This window comes from Heterocephalus glaber, unplaced genomic scaffold (assembly GCF_053883595.1).
Source record: "Heterocephalus glaber isolate CG9 unplaced genomic scaffold, H.glaber_assembly_v1.0 deba00000071, whole genome shotgun sequence".
NCBI classification, from domain to species: Eukaryota; Metazoa; Chordata; class Mammalia; order Rodentia; family Bathyergidae; genus Heterocephalus; species Heterocephalus glaber.
The window spans coordinates 12,502,350-12,525,355 of NW_028258137.1; the positions used below are offsets into that span (position 1 = coordinate 12,502,350).

A 23,006-nucleotide genomic window follows, 5' to 3' on the forward strand; every position below is an offset into this window, starting at 1 on the left:
CACCAAACTGAGTATCATCTCTATATATAACCCCGGGGTTATAAGAATCAGAATACAGTAATAAACCTGTAATCCTAGCACCCTGGGAGGAGGAAGCAGGAGGATCATAAATTCAAGCCCAACCTGGGCAACTCAGCAAGACCCTATCTCAAAATAAAAAAGAAGGGCTGGGGATTTAGCTTAGTGGTTTCGCTGCCTGCCCCGAAGGCACAAGGACTGGAGTTTGATCCCCCATACCAAAAAAAAACAAAAAAAAGAAAATCAGGCATGGTGGTGCATGCCTGTAATCCTAGCATTCAGGAAGCTGAGGCAGGAAGATCACCACAAATTTGAGGCTGCCCTGGGCTACATGGTGAGGTCAAGGCCAGCCTGAACTACATACTAAGACCCTGTCTCAAAAAAAGCTAAAATAAGTTAAAAATTTAAAACAAAACTAACAAAACAAAAGGGCTGGGGATGTTGCAGAGGGTGAAGGCCCTGTGCTCAATCCCAGTACTCAGAAAAAAGAATCGAATACTAGTTCTGGAAAAATGCTTTGAGCTTGTGGCAGTGGCATAGGCCTCTAATCCTAACATTGGGAAGGTAAGGCAGGTGGACTGCAAGTTCAAGACCAGCCTGGGCAAATTAGTGACTTAGCAAGACCATATCTCAAAAAGAAAAAAACAAAACAAAACAAGAGCTTGTAAATGTAGCTCAGTGTGAAAGCCTGGGGTTCAAAAAAAAAAAAAAGCCTTGATAGCACTTTTATAAATTAGGTAAGTATGCAGATGATAGCAGTAATTCTGCCCTACTCTTCTGTCTCTGACACCTGTAAGTGAGAGATTTCTCTAACTTCTCTGGATCCCCAAGAACATGAACCCTCAGGTACAAAGCAGATTTAACAAGTCTGAGGCAGTGGGAAAACCTGAGAAGCGTGGAGGGCAAGACTTAAGTTTCTGTCATTGGGTTTGCGAAGATGGAACTTTCTGGTCACTTCCCTAAGAAACACACACTGGGCTGGCAGGGCAGCGTGGCAACTGGCTACTTGGCTATCACGAACAAACAAGGCTCTATTTCAATTCCCTGTACTGCAAAAACAAACTCTGCAGATTACTAGCGTCCACCTGTCCAGCTACTGCTCTCAGATCACTCATCTGTTTTGCCTGAGCTCAAAGTCTCTCAAAAGAAAGAAAGTACCTAGAAAAAGTTGAATTCACACTCTGGCTTTACCACTTATCAGCTACTAACCATTCAGCTTCTCTGATCTGTGTCCTTATCTGTTAAATGGAGCCATCACCCTTCTCCAAGGGGTTCTATAAGGATTAGAGGCAAAAAGCTCCAGCTTGGTGGCTGTCATCCGGGGTTGGGTAGGTTGAGGACCACATTTCTGCTGACCCCGCCCCAGCGTGGATCACTCCTAGGCTGGTGCCCCCCTTCCTGGAGATGCATTGTGGGACTGTGTGATTCAAAAGTTAATTACTCCCCTAGATTCTGTTGTAAATTTGATGGTTGGAGTGTGTTTGCCTCGGGACAATGGACAATTAGTAATAGGGCGAGGTTACTCAGCCATCTGTTTGCCCTAAATCCAAATGTCCTGGGGCCCAGCATCTATAGGACAATCTGTAAACAGGGTGGTCGTAACTGTCAGTCAGGATGTCTGCTGAACATCAGCATGTGACAATGAGCCACTAACCTTTGTTCTTTTTTTTTTCTGTGAATCCACATGTTAACCCCCCCCCCCTTAACCCCCTATAAAACAACCTCGGACTCTGAGCCAGGTGCCTCTCTGAGCTATTTTGCTTCGGGAGTGCCGTCTGGCCAGACTAATAAAGATCTGTTTCCCAACATGGCTGGTGTGTTCCTTCGCGGGTGTGCTCCACTCCAGCTCCTTGGAGCGTTTGGTAAGGCCTTTGATCTTACATTCTGGAGGCACCGCTGGGATGCCCGGGTGTGCTCCACTTCAGCTCCTCGGAGGTTTGGTAAGGCCCTCGGTCTTACAGCATAAGCCCTTCCTGTACAGCCCTAGCCACCTTCAGAGATTCCTTCCTGGCTAAGCCCAGAGGCAGGCACAGCTTCCAGGAAGGCAAGGTCTCCGAGCTCTTCTTCGGTTGACCTCTGCTCCTCAGCTGAGCAGAGAAGGGACTGTGTCCACCCTGAGGCGAAGCTTGTAGGACAGGCTCTGCTGTCACTTCCTCAGGCCCTGCTTCACCAGATCCCAAGGAACAGAGCCCTGACCTGAGCCCACTTCAAACAGCTCCCCGAGGCCTGTCCCCTATCCATACCTGTGGCTCGATACCCACAGATCAGCAAGATCTAGGGAAAACAAGGGAGGAATTTCTGCCCAGGACTGAAACCTCAGGGAGAGGAGAGGAAGAAGATGGGTGCTAAACTCTGAAGGCAGAAGAGAAGGGGAGAAATCTAAAGTCCTCTGGAGACTTGGAGGAAGCGGAAAGGGATGGATAAATAATGGCCAAGGAAAGTAACAGGAGTCTGCAGAGCCAGGTTCAGACCTTAACCTCCCTCTGCCCTCCGCCCCCTGCCCCCTGTCCCCTGCCACCTGCCCACCTCCAAGGGCCAATAGGACCTGATAGGACCCTGCCCAGGGTGAAGAGACTAAGGTACGAACAGTCTCTCTGATTTCCTTTAAAGACAGGCACCTGTGTGTGTGTGTGTGTGTGTGTGTGTGTGTGTGTGTGTGAGAGAGAGAGAGAGAGACTGGGGACAGAACTTAAGGCCTTCACTGAGCTACAGCCCCCCTTTCTTTCATCTTCAGCTCTTTTTATTTTTTATTCTCAGACAGGGTGTAAGTTGTCCAGGCTTGGCTTGAACTTGTGATCTTCCTGCATCACCCTCCCAGAGTGCTAGAATTAGCCATGCCACCATGCCCTTCATAAAGACAGGGTTCAGGGCCAGGGATTTAGCTCAGTGGAGCCGCCGCCTGCTTGGAAAGCGCAAGGATCTGAGTTTGATCCCTGGTACCAAAAAAAAAAAAAAAAAAAAAAGACAAGGTTCAAAGAGCCAAGTGCATTGGCTGCTTCATCACTGCTTATGACTGTGATGATGATGATGATGATGATGATGACGACGAAGAGTTTAATAAAGAGTCACTGAGAACCTTCGGGGTCTTCCTTTCCTTCTGCACTTGTCTACTGTCTAGAAAATACTTTGAATGATAAGAGAAAAGCAGAAGCCGAGGATTCAGCTCAGTGGTTCTGCTGCCTGCCTCGCAAGCACAAGGTCCCAAGTTCAATCCCTGATACCAAAAAAAAGAAAAAAGAAAAGAAAAAAAGCAGAGGATGTGCTCATGGGACAGTTGTTGGTCCACACCAGGGAGTGGCAGCTAGCATGGGCGGAGGCCCCCTCCCCACTGGGCCACGTCACTAACCCCTCTGGAGAGCCTATAGCTCCTCTCTGGTAACCATCAGCCCCACTTCTTAGTGTCCAACAACAGAGCCATGGGGCTTTGTTTTGCTCTGATTTGTTTTCTGGTTCCTTTGATTTTGGAGTATTGGGGATGGAACCCAGGGACTTAGGCATGCAAAACAACCACTGTACCACTGAGCTGTATCCCGAGCCTTTGTTTTGAGACAGAGTCTTGCTAACTTGCCCAGGCTGGGCTCAAACTTGCAATCCTCCGGCCTCACCCTCCCAAGTGGCTGGGGTTATAGGTATATCCCATTGCCCTTGGCTTTCAGTTGCTGGGTTTTGAGGACTTCAGAGAGTCCAGCCAGCCTTCCCACCATCCAGACATCTTGGCTACGACAGCTCTCCAGAAGGGCAGCCCTTCCTCAGGCATATCACAGGGCAAGCTGACCTACGAGACTGGCACCCCAGGTCTTGTTCTCTTTAAAGAAGTGGAGCTGGTGACCTGCTCCCATAGTCTACACCAGGAAAATACTCACTAATAGAGCACGGATGCGGACGGCAGAGCCAGGATTTCAAGGAGAAATGAGGGCAACTCTCAACTTACAAGCTCCCCTGAGGAAAGGGTCACATTCCCATCAACCTCATCCCAATCTAGGCAGCCCTCCTGGCTCTTCTCAAAAACACTGGTCGGTCCCATCCTCCCTAACCCCGCTTCCACCAAACCACATACACCCTCTTGGCAGGTTTAAAAGAGTCTCACCTCTGCCGGGGATTTAGTGGCACCACGCCTGCCTCACAAGCACAAAGTCCTGAGTTGATCCCAGTACCGAAAAAAAAAGTCTCACCTACCTTTTTACACTCCAGGAGAGGGGTGAAAGGAAAGTCAAGTCAGGTATGGTGCACACACCTATAATCCCAGCTCCTCTAGAGGCTGAGGCAAGAGGAGTGCAAGTTCAAGGCCATCCAGGGGACCCAGAAAGACCCTGTCTCAAAATGAATTTTTAAAAGGGCTATGGATGTAGCTTAGCACTAGAGCACTTGCCTAGTGCTATGGTTTGTGTCTAGATATCCCCCTAAAGCCTCATGTGGTCACAGGCTTTTTCAAAGGTGGCTTGATTTAGAGTATGTGATGCTGGAATTGACTCAAAATTTGTAATGCTACGCTCAAGGGCACTAGGATCAAGGGTGTGAGTGCTACCTGCCCTAAGTAGTCTGGACAAGATAAAAGGGGCAGAAAGACTGTTAAATTCCCTTGTTAGGGCCGGGGATTTAGTTCAGTGGTTCTGGTGCCTGCCTCGAAAGCCCAAGGTCGAGTTCAGTCCCCGTACCAAAAAAAAAAAATTTCCCTTGTTATCTTTGCTGTGTTCTGCCACCATCCACCATGAACTGGTGCCCCTCTGCCATGTGTCACCCTGCCTTGGAGCCAGCCAATTATGGTCTGAAACCTCTACAAACTGTGAGCTTTCCCCTTTAACTGAGTGTTGGGTATGGTTGTCTTAGCAACAAGAGAAAAGTTAACACACCTAGCATTTATAGCCCTGGTTCAATCCCCAGTCTAAACAAATAAACAAACAAACAAACAAAACAAGGGAGTGGAGGAGAGTGCAGGAAGTAGTTTCCCCAGATAACCTTCAACCCTTCCTTCTTGTACCCCCAGGGCAGGATAAAAGGGCTCACCACAGCAGGGAGGCTTCCTGGAACAATCCTGGGCTAGGACACCCATCCTGAGAAGGAGGGAGTCGGGGTGATTTGCACAGAACTGTGGAGATGGAGCAGGGCATTCCTTCCCAAGTTAGCAAACCTTGGCAATCAACAAAAATTCCTGAATCACCTAGGAGAAAGGAATGGGTGTGGTGCCTCTGCTTTCCACCATTGCTCTTTCTTCTCTTCCCAAACCTGGACCCTGGCGAGGGTGTGTGGGGTGTGTGTATGTGTGAGTGTGTTTTTAAATTTTATTGGTACATTTTAGATATACATAATGATAACATTCATCATTGGGAATTTGTACCTGCACATGATATATCTTGCCTGGTCTGTGTTCTATTCTTCCCTTGGCCTGGCCACCTGCGAAAAGGCTCAGGCCTGCAGGGGCTGATGGAGAAGGGCTAAACTTGAGTACATCCAAATCCTTTCAATGCATACCTCAGGAGAAGCTATCCTTCTGGAAGCCTCCAGAACAATTTCTGCAGCTCAGAACTCCAGCCAGTAACTGGCCCAGCCCTGGTACTAAACTACCAAACTATTAGCTCAGTGGTTTCGCCGCCTGCCTTGAAAGCACAAGGTCCCAAGTTCAATCCCCAGTACCAAAACAAAACAAAAAAAACCATGACTTGACTTAAAAATACAACATTTGGGCCAAGGATTTAGCTCAGTGGTTCCGATGCCTGCCTCACAAGCGCAAGGATCCATTTTCGATCGCTTGTGCCAAAAAAAAAAAAAAAATCCAACATTTATCCTCACATCATCTAATGACAGAACAGAGAAGAGAATCAACCCAATGGCCAGCACTGTAAGCCTGCAAGACAAGCCCAAGGAAGCCAGATGGTGAACTGCTTCCCTAGAAAGGAAAGCTGCAAGCAGTGTCTGTGGATTTCTGCAGACACAACCCAACAGGATTCCAGGGCTTCCATACATCTGAGGGCAGTGGCAGAGTGGCTAGCACACTAGGATGGGCTTTCTCTGAAGCTCTGACACACAGAACAAGCTACAGCCTCTGAGAATGCTGGGAGACTTCTGGGACTTGAGGTCCCAGAAGCCATTTTCCTTTAGAGTGCGCCCCTCCTCAGGCCAGTGGTTGGAGTTCAAGAGCAGCTTGCTCACTCAGAGTTACACATGCGGGTGCAGATGACAACAAGGTTCTCTGTCATTAGGCCCCATAAGGTGCCAAACCTCCTCTGTTGGGCTGGTAAGGCCTTCAGCTGTCAACTTTCAATCCTCATGCCCCACTTATGGTGCCCAGGTAGAACGTATTACCTCTGAGACCAAGCATCATTGTAAGGTGACAGTTCAGACTGCATACGTAGAGGCCCACACGTAGAAGGGCAAATTCCTCTAAAAGGCTCCAACATTAGCATCATGGTAGGGACAGCAGGCTGTAACTGATGGCTTGACCTAACTTTTTTAATCCATCCTATCCCCATGTTTCCCTAAGGCAGTGGTTCTCTGGATTTCTTGTGACTTCATCTGTATGTCTGGCATGCAATGCAGGCACTGAGTGTGCAGGGTAGGAGCAGTTTGAGAGTCTGGAGACCTGTCTGGCTCTAGGGCTCTGCCAATGCCAGGCAGGACAGAGCTGGTGCTGCAGGCTGGAAACTTAACTTTATAGCCAGGCTGTTATCTACTTCCTTCATCAAGATCACATGACTTCTAAGTGTGTTTTGGGGTTTTTTCCTCCAAATCTAGAACAATCTTTTCCCCAACCTACCAAAAAAACTTCCATCAACCAAGCCAACTTCTTATCAGTTTCTATTCTTGTGGCCCAGTGGGAGGAAGGAACTAGGTGGGGAGAGTTCTACAGTTCCTGCCAAAATCAGATGCTGGAGAACAACCAGCATTCTGTATGGCAGCTTGTAGGCTACACTGGGCCTAAGCAGTGTGTTAAGAGTGAATATATCACAAGGCTTACTGAGAATAAGGCCACACTCCTAAAAGGCAGTCATGTAGATGCCAATCCCCTGAGGGACCAAGGAAGGAGGCAGGATCCACACACAGAGTCAAAGACCCCTGGGTTGAGTGGAAGATATAAACCATAAGCAAGGACTCATGGTGGTGTGCTTAGACAGAGACACAGGTCAATGCTACAAGGCCAGAGGTTGTGGCAAAAGAGCATGCTGAATTATGGTGACCCTACTGGATGGCTGGGGCAGGAGGATTATGAAGTGTGATGCCAGGCTGAACAACTTGGCAAGACCCAATCTCAAAATTTTTTAAAAGGGCTAAGGATGTAGCTTAGTAATGCTTGTTTAAAATCCATGAGGCCAGGCCAGGGATTTAGCTCAGTGGTTTCGCTGCCTGCTGTGCAAGCGCAAGGACCCGAGTTCAATCCCTGGTACCTAAATAAATAAATAAATAAAATAAAATAAAATAAAATCCATGAGGCCTTGGGTTCAATCCCCAGAGCAATAACAATAGAAAGGCCCTAATGCTGGAGATTTAGCTCAGTGGTTCTGCCGCCTGCCTCGCAAGCGCAAGGTCCAGAGTTCAATCCCCAGTACCAAAAAACAACAACAAAACAACAACAAAAAGGCCCTAGAGGCCCTCTCCAAGGAATGGTCTAGCACAACAGGGTCCAAAAGCCCTGGAAACAAACCAATAACCTGTATTTTTCGAGCCAGGCTGTTTTTATTCTTTGTACACCCTATCTTTAGCTTTCTTTTGTTCTCCTTTTATATTTAGTAATGTCTTTCGGAAAGGTCAGCCTATGGCAGCTATGCTAATGGAAACCCAAAGATGTCTGCATCTAGGCTTGGACTAGAAGAGCAAAGAGGGGCAACCCCACCCCACCCCTCAGTCATGTCCCTGGGAATGGAGGTAGAGAGAAGCAGGGTAAAAGAACAGAGAAGACTGGGGTTGGGTCCCTTGCTCAGTCATTGTGTCTCCTAGATATCTTTCAAGGACAGCCTGGTGCCATCTGGTAACTTCCAACACCAATCCCACAGGTGGCTTTGGGAAGCAACCCTGTCTTGTACCCTGACTTTTCCCTGTCATTAGGTTCAGCCCCAGGAGGCGGGGGTAGGGGACAGGGCGTGAACTTGAGAGCCCAGTACACACTTGCTTTCACTTCTCTCTGGTTGAGCAACTTTCCTCTTCACCGAGGAGCTGATAATACCCTGTGACCCACTCAGGGCTCTGGTTGCTAGGTAATCAATTTACCACCTCTGGAAAGTGGCAACATCAGCTGCTATGTAGGTGCGAAGGGGGGCTTCTCTTAGCGCAGGCTGCCTCTGACCCTCACCTGAGGTGGAGTGTCAGGGTGGGGGAGCCAGGACCTTCCCTGTCCCCAGTCCCCATCTTCAAGGATGATTCATCCTCCTAGATCCAGCTTGAGTTTTAAGCTCCCTGCCAAGATGACATCCATCATGACATGCACCAATGTGACCAGCTTTGCGGGAATGGGGGTGTGTGTGTGTGGAGATCTTGATTTATTACAATGGCCCCAGGGAGCAGGCTTTGTCGTCTGTGCAGGGGTGATCTGGGGGCTTCAAGGAGTGGGGCTGGGGCTGCGCCCCTCCTTTCAAGTTCTTGCCTTCCCTCGAAAGGCTGAGGTAGCCAGAGTCTCAGTTTGGGATTGGCTCTGCTACTCGAAGGGTCTATGTCTTTGGGCAAATCATATCTCTTTGGGCCTCAGGTCCTCAATCTTAAAATGATCATGATTACCAAACATACTCCCTGATGAAATGACTGTTGGCTATGAAGTGCTAGATATTAAATATCATCAAGTTTCAGCCTCACCTTGAGGAAGGAAGTGGGACTACAGGAGACCCTGCAGCTCAGCCTAAGGAGATGGGGCATTTGAGCCAGGTTGGGAGACCACTTCAAGGCCAATCCAGACCAGGAGTGATGGTGCCAGCACTTGGGAAGCTGGGGCAAGAAGATCACCTCAAGTTTGAGGCCAGCCTGGAATACATAACAAGATGCTGTCTCAAAAAAACAAAAATAAAAACAAAACAGGCAAAAATAGGCAGACCAGGGCCAGGGATTTAGCTCAGTGGTTCCACTGCCTGCCTCATAAGTGCAAGGTCCTGAGTTCAATCCCCGGTACCAAAAAAAGAGAAAAGAAATAGGCAGACCAGGGGCATCTGGATACCAAGTGGGAGGGGCAAGCAGAGCACACCTGTCAGTCTGGGCTGGCAGACGTGCAAAAGGGAAGGATTGGCAGTCAGCAAGTATCTGAAAAGAAGGAGGAGGGCCAGGGATTTAGCTCAGTGGCACTGCGCCTACCTCAAAAGCACAAGGTCCTGAGTGTGATCCCTGGTATCAAAAAAAAAAAAAAAACGGAGGAAAGATGCACGAAGGGGATAGGCAGAATGAGAGAATTTGATGCCAAACTCAGAAGAGCCCATTACTGCCTGAGAATCAAGGAGCTGGAAAGAACTGCCCCAAAGCTGCCAGTACCTCCAGAATTTTGTTAATATAAAACTCTACACTCTTGCTGAGTGCGGGAGTATACACCTATAATTCCCACACTCAGGAGGCTCAGGCAAGAGTTTCAGGCCAGCCTGGGGTACATGGTGAGTTCAAGCCCAGCCTCTACTACATAGCAAGATCCTGACTACCAAAAAACAAAAATGAAACACTCCACACTCTCAAATAGGCTCAATCCCCTCACGGCGATACCTGTACCTTTCTAAATCACAAGCCCCCATCCAAGGCAAGAGGCCTATGCAAGACTAAACTTGAAGTCTCCTCTTGCCAAGGCACAGGCTTAAAGTGCAGGATACACTACTGAGATCTTATGACTCCACATTTCTGGCTCAGCCAAGCTGGGTCAAACATCTGTATCCTCACAAATTGGAGATGACAGGGAACTGAGGCCCAAAGAGAGCTAATTTTGTCTTTCTAGACCTGAAACTAACACCACAGTACTGGATATTCTCTTCCAAAGAAGTCAGAAGGGCACAGTGCTCCCCAGCAGGAAATCCCCAACATAATCCAGAAAACACAGCAGCCCTAAAGCTATATTCTGATCCAGCCTCTCAAGAAACACCACAGGAGCAGGGTAAACACCTATAAGCCAAAATTACCTGGAGACAGCCCCAGGGTAGAATCCAGGTAGAGCTACACTAAATCATGTTACTGGAGTCTGACTAAGCCACCATGAGGGAGGGTCTCCCTGCTCAGACAGCACCACTACAACTGCCACCACTACAACTGCCTTGTGCCACAGAGGAAGGCCTGTGCCAGCTCTTTATCTGGTAATGCAGGGAGTGAATCACTCCTTATGGATGGGCAGCTGAAGCGAGGAAGTGGTTTATACTCAAGGGTCCTGTGACCATTAATCCTGATCTGTCAACTACATTGGGTGAAGGAATGCCTAGCAAATTAATGCTCCTCAGTGTATCTGAGTGGATCTTGGAAGCTTGAGTACTATATATGGTCCTTGTCCTTTCCTTCCTGGAATTGTTTCGTTCCTCTAGTTCCCAGCCACCACAAAATAAGCAGCTTTACTCTACAGGCTCTTCCATCATGCAGTGTCTACCTTGGAGCCAGCTGACCATGTACTGGACCTCTTGAAACCATGAGCTAAATTAAACCTCACTTCCTTTAAATTGTGGGTATTGGGTACTGTCTTGACAAAGGGAAAGCTGATTAACACAGCCCCCAATCTGCAAGGCAGACCACCTAGGTCAGCAATTGTGAACATTTTGGTTTTCAATAATAACAAAGAGCCAGGGCTGTGGCATGTGTGCCACAGGTTCACCACCACCAACCTAGGTACTTGTCTCAATTTGTGCATCTCAAATGCATTCTTCAACCTCCAGTTCCAGATCTGTGATTGGAATGACTCACTGATTCTAAGTTCCATGTACATTCTAGCATTCAGTTTTTAACAAGGTAAATCAATAAATGGCAGCAAACTCATTAGTCCACAGTGGTGTTTCTGACATATAAGTTGGAGCTATGGCAGTCTCCAAAAGCACACCAAACACTGCCTCACAACATGATGTCATGAAACAACAGCCAATTTTCCTTTATGGAACCATTGCTTCCCAAATTGCTGTCTCTGTGTCATGTCATCCAGGTCTGCCCAGTGAAAGCAAAGGGGCACCCAGTCCAGTGCTTAAGCCAGGGCTGAGCATGGGTCCAATGAGGGAGTCCCTGTAGGAATCCCAGGAAGGGGTCCTGGGAGGACTGAGGCCTGCTCCAGGGCGAGGAGCCTCCTACCTCCTCCTACCATGGGGAATCTGAGGGGAGAGCATTCCCCCTACACTCAGCCGGCCATATCCTCACATAGGTGTGGGCACACATTCCCTTTAATCAAAGGACACTGTGAGTCGGATTTCTGACCTTTGTAATTGAAAAAACCAAACTGATACAATTCCCTCCACAACCATTTTCCATTTCATTTAAAAGAACTTTAAAAAGCCCGTGTCACTTGTCGTTGACAGAAAAAAACTGCCCTGGACTTGTACTTTAAGACCTTTCCTTGATAGGTCAAGGAAGCTCACAGACCCACTAGAGCAGAAGTGGCTTGGGAGCCAATGCTCTGGGATTCCCAGTAGTAGCTCAACTCTTACTGTGACCGAAGTCCTCCCACCAGTGACACTGCAGAGTCACATGGTCAGTAACAGAGGCTCTGATATGCACGGATGACCTGGGGACAGCACTGACCACTGCCAAAGCCCTCCAGCCACAAAGACTCAGCAGGGAAAGCTGCTATTATTCCTTTTGCTATCTAGCTATGCCCTAAACCAGTTGAAGTACTCTAAGTAAATAGAACATGACCCCGAGCTTTGAATGCAATAAAAATCAGGTTCCATTCCTCATCTTACAACAGATTTTTGCGTGGGTGGAAGTTGAAGAGTCTTTCCAAAACTCTCAACCTCTAAAAATCACCTCTGGCTTTTCAAATGACAGCAGACATACCTATCCCACTAACTTCCTGGACACTATCCCTTAGATAATATATCTTACACTACCCCAAAGGACCTCAAATCAACCTGCCCCAAACACAGTCTAAGCCCCTGAAACCTGGCCCTCTTCATATATATTCAGTTTCTGAGAAAGGGACCACACTATCCATCTAACTATGAAACATCAAGAGTCATCTGTGACCCTCCTCCCTGTTACCTCCCACAGCAAATCTATTATAAAGCCCAACTAATTTTTACCACTTGGATTGCTCTAATCTTCCAATTTCTCTCTACATCTACAACCATCCAGTCTGACATCATTTACCTATAGTAGCTTCCTAACTACTGAACTCCAGATCTACCAAAGAAACTGTCTACAATTCTTTTTCCACACAGAAACAAAAACAGTCCTCACTAATGCAAATCCCTTCAGATTCCAAACAGTTTTGGAAAGACTCCCCCACTACTTCCAACTCCTCCCAGCAAAACAATCAGATCTCCCAATGTTCTGTAGCAGAGGGACTCCACAAATGCCAACGTGGTCCCAGGTCTGCCTGCTGAGTGGCAGGGACATCTTGAAACCAGAACGGAACAGATGAGTCTGGGAGTTGCTGGTCAGCTCAGCACCCTGGTCCATGTCCTGGGTGGCTTTAAACTCCTGGGTCTGGCTCACAATTGGCTCAGGCTCACCAGGACTTCCCTCCACTCACCACCCCACCCCAGTGCAGAACTCATCTGACCTCGGATGGGAACTGGAGCCGGCGCCAGGCAGGGGAAACCCAACTGGGCTGAAGCCAGGGGCTGTGTATTTCAGGAAGAAGAGACAATGGAGCAAGAGCCACACAACAGACTGTCAGGACCTGCAGGGCCACCCAGAGCAAGCAGCTATCTGAGGATAAAACCCAAGGAATCTATCTCTCCCGTCTTATACTGATCCCTGGCCTCCTTGCCTTTCATGCGAAACAAACTGACATTAACACCTCCCACACTTCCTGCAGGCACAATCTTCTCTGGCCAGCCCAGCATGAGCCCTGGCAGAAAAGCCTACCCTTCCTCCTTGTCTCAGTGGGGTTTAGGGCCCATCTCTGCCCAGACCAGTCTGTCCCAACCCCCCTCCCCCTTGGGCAAAGAGCCAAGGAACCTAGGCTCTACTCAAACTAGTCTCCTTGGGGTCCCCAAATGGACCCTGCTTTTTCTGTTTCAGCCTTTGCATCTTGTCACATGTGACCTATTCCTCACCATCTTCCGTCTCTCGATGGGATCTGCCTGTGAACCCAGGTCTTGCTTGAAATCCTGGCTAGATCAGAACTCCAGGGGAAAAGGGTGGAGGGATTTGGAACAGAGAGAACAGGAACTGTGTTAATAGCCTCCCCAGGGCCTGACCTGTGGCCAGCATAGGAGGGGAGGAATGTGATGAGATACCTGCCTGAACCCAGCCCCAGCTGGGGCAAGAGTCGGAAGGGGGTGAGGAACTACTGACAAGAGGGCCAGCTCCCTTGGCTGCAGGAGCCTACATGCTCCAGAGATATCAGAGTTCGCTGCTGTAGCTTAATGCATCCAAGCAGATTAGGAGAAAGGGCAAACCAATTTCCAGGCATCTAGATCGCTCAGTGGCAGCCTAGTCCCCAACTCTGCCTCCCGACTCCTCTGTCATGTTGACCATGTGGTTTGAGTAAATCCCTCAGCAGTCCTCTGCACTTTTTATTCACAGAGGACACTGAGGCCCAGAGATGGGCAACAACTCATCCCTGGGTCACACAGCACTGCTTGGGGGCCAACAGAGAGCCTGCTGGTCCCTCATGTTCTGCACTAGATGAGTGGCAGGGTGGGCCCACTACCCAGGATGGGCAGGAACTGCTAGGACTGGTAGCATGCGTAGAAGATGTCCTGCATAGTACTTCACCCAGCTCTGAAGGAAGTGAAGAACGAAGACAGCTGGGTTTCCACCAAGGAAATGCAACTTGAGAGACTAAAACTCACATTTTATCTTAGAAGTTTCCCCACTGTTGCTTAAAGGTTAAGTAGGGATTGCTTTGCAGGTGCTGAGGAAATTCCTTCTCCAACAGCTGTCACTTCGGCATTGGGGAGACCTCCCTGACAGAAACTATTTACCTGCTCCCTATTTCACAGCATCTTCCTAAGGAAATCCTCCTCCACAGGAAGAGCCTGATCACTTCTCGGCCTTTTGGCTAAGATCAAGTGTAGGAAGAGCCTGAACAGGCTCCTCATTCTTCTCCTCACTCTTCATGTTTTGTCTCTGGAACTACCCAGGCACCTAGGGGCTTCCCTTGAGCTCTCCTGGACGCCACAGGAGTCATGCCGAGACCAAACAGCCAGGGGAAATACCAAGCCCTCTGGGACAGGAAGCCACAGAGAAGCTAACCCCTGGAAACTCCCTTGTGGGTGGCCACCCGACCTGGCCCAGGCCTCATGCTCTGGAGCAGAGGGGTCAGAGGCTCTCCTCCTCCCAAGCCTTTCCCAGCCAGCCTCATCCCCTTCAGGTTGCTGTTTTTCTGCACAGCTCAAGGATACCACACAGGCCCACTGAAACCTTCAATTCCTCCTGAAACTGGTTCCAGTCACCATCTGCAGCAAATGACCCGTATTTTATCTTTAATTGGATTTAGATGGGGACGTGGGTTGGGGAAAACCCCACTTATGGAATAAGGGAGACTCAACATCTCTTTCAAACTCAAAGGAAGCAAGAGGGAGTGGAGTAGAAAAGACAACACAGAGGAGGGGGTGGAGTGGTGTGGTGACATAGCAAGGAGATTCTCGCCTCACCCCTACAATTTCCTTATCTGTTCTCTTCCCTCCTTCTACTTCTCACCTTCCTCTCTTCATTACCAGCCTCATCCTCTCCAAATCCTCTTTAACCACAAAATAAATAACTTGTTGATTTTTCCTCACCAGAGCAGTTCCCACTAGACCAATCAGCTACTTGCATTTGTTGCTGATTCTCTTCCTCTGAAGGCTGCTGATCTGCTAAGGCTGGGAGGCTGGTACCTGTCCATAGGGCTAGGACTCCACACCTGACATCTAAAAGATTCCTAGAGAAGAAACAGCAGGGTGGGGATTGCTGGGAAAGAGGGTGTCACACTAATACCTCCAGGGTCTTCACCCTGCAATGCTGCCCTTCCAGGAAGAGAGGCCTTTTCTGCGCACTGAGCATGGCTTCAAGCCCTAACCACACAGCAGTGGTGCTACATCTGAGTGCCTCTCAATATCCCTGCTCCGATCCTGTATTAGAAAACGAAAAAGGACAGTAATGAGCCTAACCCAGGCAGAGGTGAGAAACTGAGACCTGCTGGGTGCAGAACAAGCCCTGAACAAGGCATCTGAGGCAAGAGACCCAGTTTCTGCTGGCTCCTTTCCCACCTCAGCAGCAACAGTTTACCCTTTCTGGGCCTCACAGTTTGCACAAAGGGTCTTACCTATTTGTAGGAAGTGCCTGGGCTTAAGTTTTTTTAAATATCTAATACCAGAACTACGTGTGTTGCGTTAGTATTACTACTGTACAAGTAAAAATTTAGCATTCAGAGGCTGGGGATGTAGTTCAGTGGTAGATCACCTGTCTAGCATGGAAAAGGCCCTGGGTTCCATCCACATCTGTGGAAAAAAAAAAGGTAGCATCCATATGGAAACAAAAACAAGTTATATTTTCCTCCTCTGGATCCCTCTTGTCTCTTCTCTTCCTTATTGTAAATATAATAGTCCCTTCCATTCAGAGATGGGAAAATATCACAGAGACCTGAATTGAGGTAAACAGCCCTCTTCAGTTCAAGAAGTGGGAATGCTCTGCTCTGAGAATCTGGAGATAAAGTACCCTTTGGCATAGCTCCTCCTGCCTTTGCCAGAGTGGGCCCTGATCCAGGAGGAAATTTATCCAGGGCTCAGCTAGAAAGCAAAGGGGGTGGGGCTGGAGTACTAGGTTAGATCTGCAAAGGCAACATGAACGTGTGAGTGACAGGATGTTGTAATTACAATAATGATTTATAAAGAAGCAACAAGAAGTACTTGAGAACGGCTGGCTGGGGACACAGCAGCAGTCCCTGGCGAATCCAGCATAACTGGAAGAAAAGGCTGCTTTCCTCAGATGTGGGGAAAGTTCAGATCCTCTTCTTGCAAAATGTCACTTGGAAATGTCTGTCCTGATGGTTAACAAAGATATATTGTTAGTGACCATTCTGAGCACAGAGGGAGGAAAATGCAGGTCCCCAGAGAGTTGGGCCAGAGCTTACCTAGAAACCTAGTAAGGGCTCAGGTACAAGGGAACATGGGGAGGAGGGGAGGCCGGAACACAGGAACTGAAAGAAGAAAAGGGGAAGGAAAGAGGAGCCCACCCTGGGCTGAGGTGAGGAGGGAAGGATGTGACAGTCCTAAGCTGCCCACAAAGCCTCAGGTGCTTTCAGGATGCAGAGGGCCTCTGGGCCTCCTCAGGGCCGAGGCCCCAAACCTCAGGCCTCTCAGGGACAGAAGTATTGAGCTTATCAGGATTCCAGGTATGCTATCAACATCCATGTGCCACTCCCCCAAAGCAAGAGCATGTCATCTCCTGCAAATCTTTCCTCCTCCTGACTGCCTCATTTAGGCTGAAGAAACTAACCCTCATCACCTAGCCACTGAAATGCCAAATTCCAAACAATCAAGTGTTGGTTTCAGAAGATGATACTGACTTTCACAACCTCTCTTGAACCAGTCTCCTCTTTTCCATTTCTACTGCCAAGTCCCAGCCTTAATAACATTTCATCTGGACCCTATCTAGCTTTCCATATACTCCCTCCCTTCTCTCCTTGTCCCCTGATGACCCAGCCATACCTTGCTGCACACCAGTGGGCTCTCAGCCTACTCAGAACCTTGTTACACTAAGTAACCCCTTTGCAACCTGCCAACTCAAATCCCTGTCTAACACCTTTCTGGACTGATCTTTTTCCAGAGTCTGGAAGTGCCCATTTCCTGTTTTGGGTACTTCTGCTTTGGAAACAGTCTGGAGGAATCACCTACAATGCCACTAGTCCTTCCCTCACCGGTGCAGGACAACCGGCCCAGGTTGGGCCAACCAGTTATTTCCTCTCTGAGTTGTGAATCTCAAGCTGTGGTGACACAATTACTAAACACAGGAAGACAAAACTACTGTGCATATAAAATATACTATAATAAAGAGGTTTTAAACTCACCAAAAAAAAAAAAATATATTACTGAACCCAGCCAGAGTAGATCTGCCCTGGCAACAGTGGTACCCTCATTGAGGCTAGCCTTTGGGCCCTACCATACCCACTCCAAGATCCTGGAGAGGATATGGGTCCTGAGTCATCCCTCTGATTCTGATAGTTATTCTGGCCTTCTAAGGAAGCCCTTCCCTGCCAAAGTCTGAGCCCCAGCACTTTGGTCAGATGGCACTCAGAAAACAATACCCCCCCCCCAAAAAAAAACAATACCCCAAAGTGAAAGCCTCAAAAGCCCAGTTTCTATCTGACCTTTTCCTGTTCTCCTGTCTCCTGCTCCCCCCACTCCTCTCACCCCAGGAAACCCATAGAACCAGAATTTCTATTCCCCAAGGCAAGTCATAGAAACTAGAACTCCTTTCCACAAAGCAAGCCATAAAGCCTAAAAATGTTACTCTAATTTTTGCCTGCCTGACCATAAAGAAATTCTCTGACCTACCTTGTCTGATAGATCACACTCTCATTTCAGAAGGGTCCTGTACCACACTCAAGAGAAAGGAAAGAGTCATAAAGAGGTCAAGTAGAATCTGAATAGACAAGCCTTGCTGGGTTTCTCCAATCTAGGCACTGGATCATATCCTTTTGTCCAATCACACTTTGTTTGGCTGGCCTGGAACTCAAGGTGATCCCCCTGCCTCAGATTCCCAAGTGCTGGGATTACAGGTGTGTGCCACCACACCCAGCTCTGTCCCATCATATTGTTACTTGGTTGTCTATGCTTCATCCAACCCAAACATAAAAATGGATAGTTCACCCTAGGGTCTTTGCAGCTTCAATCTGAAGGCCTCCATGTCACATAAATTATGATCAAATAACTTATTATGCTTTTTCTCTTATTACCTTTTTGGTATAGGCATACAACTTTTTGGTAAAGGGTGCCATGACCCTTTACAATGGGCTAGAAAGGGATCAGCCCCTTTTGACCCTACATCTTCAGTCAACAAACAAGATCTTATTAGTTTTTAAATATATCCTCTAAGCTCTAGTAGAAAGGGACAACTCCCTAAATGGGCCCTGATGATCTCTTTCCATCTCGTGACCCTTTCAGCTCACCAGCCCACAGGGCCTGCTGGAATTCTCCGGTCCCATACCTCTGCTGAGGCCAATCCCTGTTGTGAGCCCTCTGCACAGATTATGACTTCTACCTCCTTTAAACCTACAACTACCAGCTCGACCATCTGGCCTTACACTGCAGACAGACTGGTGTACGTGTCTTATCTGCCTCCCAGAGTGCAGGAACTTGCTCATTGTTGTCTACTCCACAACCCCCAACATAATTCCTGATTCAAAAAAAAAAACAGACTTTTTAAAAACTTTTTTTCCCCTAAAGGCAAGGTCTTGCTATGTAGCTTAGGCTGGCCTTGAACTCATCATGATCGTGATCGTCCTGCCTCAACTCTTCTCGAATGGTGGGATCACAGGCATCTGCTACCACACCTGGCTTGCATCAGAGTTCTTGGGACAAATTACGCCAAAGGACAATTACAGGTTTGCTGGACAAGACAGCAAGTGACTAAAAGCATGGGGTGTAATGTCAGAAAGATCTGGGTTCCAATCCCAGATCGTGCTACTAGCTTTCTGAATTTAGACATGTTTTATAAATCCTCTAAGTCTCAGTTCTTCACCTGTGAAATGTCAACAAGGATGCCAACCTCACAGCATTGCTGCGAGGATTCACTAACAAGTGAGAACATCTAGCCCTGTGCCCAGCTAGCAGTAAGTGCCCAATCAACAGCAGTCATTATTGGAGCTACCCTATTAGTAGCAACTGGCTCAGCAAATGCTCAGCAAGAGGGTTGGAATCAGGAGTCCTAGGACTGCTGTGTGACCCACAGTGCATCTCTCTGTCCCTCACTAACCCTACCTGAGTCTTTATCTGCCTCCTATCTGTATCTACTTCTAGGTCTAAAAGTACCCCTTATTACAGGCGTGGTGGCATAAGAGATCAGCCTGGGCTACATAGTGAGTTCAAGACCAGCCTGGAATGTGTATTAAGACCCTGTCTCAAAAGATATAAATCAGTCATCAATCTACCTGTCATGGCTTGTGAACAGAAAATGTTTTACAAAGCATAATAGGATTCCTCTGCTTGTCTAGATTCCAGATTCCCAAGCACCCTGTCTAGTGCGTGGTCATGGCGGGACTTTACCTGGCAGGCACCCCAACCCACTAGGTCTGGGAGACACAGGGGATAGCAGGGCCTGGCACAGCCTCTGCTTCACTATGTCTAGAAACCACCCTTTCCCAAACCCTTGCTTCCTAAGAGTCCTGCTTGGCCATGAGACCTTCCTTCAAAAAACAATGGGTTATGTAGGACTGGAAAATGACAGAGGTCACAGTGGGGCTGGCGGCTCAGGCACCACAAGTCAACCCTCTCTTTAACCTAGCCAACCCTGCTTGGGCAGCATTAGAATGAAAGAAAAGGGCCAAATTAGTGCAGCTGCCAAAACAAGCCTGGGTGAGGAAGTAAGGTAGAAAGAAGTCTCTTAAAACTTTACATCTGCCCAGATTAATTTGTCACTCACTGTAATGGTCCCAAACTAGTAGTTTTCAAAGTGCCCCAAGGAGCTGGGTAGAAATGTAAATTCTACCTAGGTGCCAACCAGACTAACTGAATCAGAAAACTGGTAGTGTGGGCCAGCAATCTGTGCCTTAACCAGCTGTCTAGGTAATTCTAATGCCTGGTCAAGTACCTCTGCCTTGAACTTTCAATTATGGGATACTCTGCTTTAATTTAAGCACTGAACACCTACTATGTGCAGAGGACTGAGCAAATGAGGGTATTTCAGAAATGAGGACATATTTGAAGAGCTTCCAGTCTAACAAGGGCCAATATCAAGTACACAAATAACAGGAGAACAAGGCAGAATGTGGTACAGAGCAACACAAAGGAATCTGCTTCCCACCCTTCTCCCCCAACCGTACCCTCCAGATCTCATGCCATGAGAAGAGAATACCAGGTTTAGTAAAGCCAAACTGCTCACCTCCCCTGCCCAGAAACTCCAATCCTAATGGTTCAGATTTCTCAATCCCAGGTGGCACTCTTAGGGTCCTTACCAAGCCTTGGCGGGTGTGTGTGTGTATGTGTGAGTGTGTGTTTCCACTAGACCACACCTGGTGGTTCTTAGGGTGCTTCAGATTGGTTCTCTCCGGAGTTTGGGCTCTGAAAGTGCCCAGGGGCTGGTCAGCACCACAGCACATCAGCACCGTAGCACCTCACAACAGTGCACTCAGGGCAGGGTCATTCCCACCGCCCCTGGCAAGCTTGCAGTGTGCAGATGCAGACATAAACACACACAGACTGTTGGCCCCCTGGCCTCCCTTCCTCTGCTCTCAAGTTACAAGGTTAAAAGCATCCTATTCACAGCCAAGGGGGAGGGCTGGGACCAGGGTGCTGAAGCGAAGAACCATCTGGTTCAGATCAAGACTGCTCACTCAGGACCCCTCCAAACTCAACGAGTGCATCCTCCCTTCCCAAGGACTCCAGATTTCCCTCCCTCCCTTCTCCCCTTCCTGCCGGCAGACCAGGGGTTGGGGTAAAAGCGTCGAAGATGACAAAACAAAAAATTAACTATAAAGGCAAGTCTGCTCCCTCTCTCTGAATCCTTGTTATCTTTCCCTTCAAATTCTCAGCACCAGAACTAAACTTGAGATTACCGCCTACAGATACTTCGGCTTCCTCCATAAAGTGCTCAGAGCACCTAGCAGGTAGCCCTCTTCGAAAAGGGCACCCCTCCAAAGTTAGCAGCAGAAGCCACATGAGGCTTAGGGGTGTGGTCCCCTTATGCCACACTGTGTCCATAAAGAGAGCCAATCCTTTCCGTCTCTGAGGGACTTCCAAGCCCACCAGACATAAGAGGAAGGGATGGCCACCCAGGTTCCAGACATCTGTCCCAAAGACATAGCATGACTGTGAGTTACAGCCTAGCAATCACTGTTTCCCAGGGGCACAAGGGTGCCCTGAACATCCCTCACTCAGCAGCTTTGGCTGAAAGAAGCTGCAGGTCCCTTTGACCACCAGTACCTCTCTCTCCCCCAGTCCCACCTTAGACTCTTTCTCCAGTCCTTTGCAAAGCTGGGAGGCAAGAGCCAAGATGGGAGATGGATGCAGTTGGCAAGGGATAGAAAACAAAAGGCTAAGTCGAGCAAGCAGCAATGGGTGGGTGCCTCCTTCCCCGGCACAGAGGACCAGAGCCGTTATGCAAAGGAGAGGGCAACAGATGTGGTAGCAAAGATACAGGGGAGACTAGAGTGAGCTCAGTCCAGAGCTACACCAGGGGCTGGGAAGTTTGGACCAGTAACAGGGGAAAGACTGTAGGGAAGAAATGAGTCTTCCATCCCAAGGCATGGGAAGAACAAGAGACAAGGGCCGGGCTCAAGCCAGCGTCCACAGGACTGGCATACTGGCCAAGTTTCTGGCTTGCACCATGCCTCAGTTTCTCCAAAGTAAGAAGGAGATCAAAGTGACAGGTCTTATTAGATAGAACCGGGCCACAGAGGGTGACTAGGGAGCAGCAGTAGGTAGGAGAAGGACTGTTGGAGAAAGATGAGGGAGGTGCTAACAGTGCAGACAGCTTCTGACCAAGAGGAGTGGAGCAGGGGTCTCCAACTGGAGGCGAGGCCAGAGCACCAGGGGCTGGGGGTGCGAACTGCAAGGCAGTGGACTGAAAGTGGAGACTGGGGCAGGGAGCGCTTCCAGGGCTGGGGCGGGGGGCTGCCGGCAAGGGGTGCTCCTGGAAGGAGCTCCGGGAAGGCTGGGAGAGGCTTGACACGAAGAAGCAGAAGGCGGGGATCCGGATCGAGGCCAAGGCGAGCGGACCCCCGCCCACAAGGCGCCCCGACCCCGGGGAAGTTTCGGGTCTGGACCCGGCCAGTCTGCACCGCTGGGCCGAGCCCGCTGTCCGCGCACAGGAGGTTTGGGGCAGCGAGGGGCCCGGGGCGCTCCGCATCCCGCCCGCCCTCATCCCGCCCGCGCACCTCAGTCAGCGCCGGGCGCCGCGCGGGCCATGCTTGCCGCTCCTGCCGCCTCCTCCGCCCGTGCAGAAAGCCGCCGCCGCCGCCTCCTGCGTCCAGACCCGTTAGGTCCGCGGCTCTCGGTCTGCCAGCAGCGGGCCAGTAGCGCCCTTGCCTGGCCCTGCCCTCCCGAAGCACCGCCGCCTCGCCTCAGCCCGGCCCCTCCCCCCACCCCAGCCCGGCTGAAGGGAAGGGTGGGGGAAGGGGACGGGTGCCCCCTCCCCATTCACATCCTCTCTGTCTCGTCCCTCCCACCCCTCCCGCACGCGCGAAGTATTCTGGGATATGGAGTCCAGCGAGCGTTGGGCTGCCAGGGGCGCCCTCCTCAAGGACTACCACTCCCAGAGAGCACTGCACTTCAGCCCAAGGAATTGTGGCCTTTGTAGTTCTGTCGGTGCTCAAGGGGCGCAAGAGGCAAAGGGTGGAAAAAAATCTACGTTTCAGGAACGAACCGCCCCGGGCTGCTGAGGCAGAGGCTGTGGAGTCCGTGGTGCCTCGGTTTTGGGCCGGATACCTGAATTCTCAGAGCGGTGCAAACTAGCAGAGGATGCTTCTCAGATCCAATCGTGGGCAGCTGCGGCCGAGTCCAGCCAGGAAGGAACCGTTCCTACTCGCTCTGGCTAAGAGCCACGACCCCGAGCCAGATGGGTTCACGCCCCGGCCTTGCAAGCTGGACCTAAGCCGGGGCCGCTGCGCCCCGGCTGTAAAAAGAGCCCTCCCAATACGTGGGAGCGTGGGGTTTGGCCTCGCCAGACTTTGTGTTTCCCACCTGTGAATAGTGTTTGTGTGTTCCCTAGATCCCTCGCGTACCCGCCCACCGGAGGGCATCTCATCTCGCTATTCCAGGCCC

The 23,006-nt window shown here is 49.5% G+C and overlaps 1 protein-coding gene across 2 annotated transcripts in view; it reads right to left on the reverse strand.

Moving 5' to 3' along the window:
* The window catches only part of St3gal2 (ST3 beta-galactoside alpha-2,3-sialyltransferase 2), a 55,076-nt gene extending 32,691 nt beyond the window's left edge, over positions 1-22,385 (reverse strand). The window contains exons 1-2 of one of the 2 annotated variants that reach the window (XM_087204573.1): positions 22,121-22,385; positions 8,797-8,961 (exon numbers count right to left, since the gene is read on the reverse strand). The gene's annotated coding sequence lies outside the window, so the exon portion shown is untranslated. The remainder of the gene's footprint in view (positions 1-8,796; positions 8,962-22,120) is intronic. The other variant, XM_004842878.3, reaches the window with a different exon arrangement.
* Positions 22,386-23,006: the final 621 nt, after the last annotated feature.